We start from the raw sequence: 377 nt of genomic DNA on the forward strand, positions 1-377 counted from the left end.
GAGCACATACATTAATACCATGGCCATGGCATACATTAATACCATGGCCATGGCATACATTAATACTATGGGCAATGGCCCACAATATGGACAACAATGGTTGTCTTAAATAAATAAAAATTAAATTGAATTAATACACATACATATAACAAACAAACAAACAAATTTTAAACAAATAAAGTAGGTTTAAATATATATGGTATGTAAGTATGTATATATATTGAGCTCCTTAGAAATAAAAATGTGCTTGAAATGGACGTGTCCATTTCAAGCACATTCTGCTCGCTATGTAAGGAAATTGAAATTTTAATTGATTTATCCAATAAAAATAATTAATAATTCTCAAAAATCCTGTTCACTTCGATAGTGTACACATA

This window comes from Cydia strobilella, chromosome 22 (assembly GCF_947568885.1).
Source record: "Cydia strobilella chromosome 22, ilCydStro3.1, whole genome shotgun sequence".
In the NCBI taxonomy this organism is placed as follows: domain Eukaryota; kingdom Metazoa; phylum Arthropoda; class Insecta; order Lepidoptera; family Tortricidae; genus Cydia; species Cydia strobilella.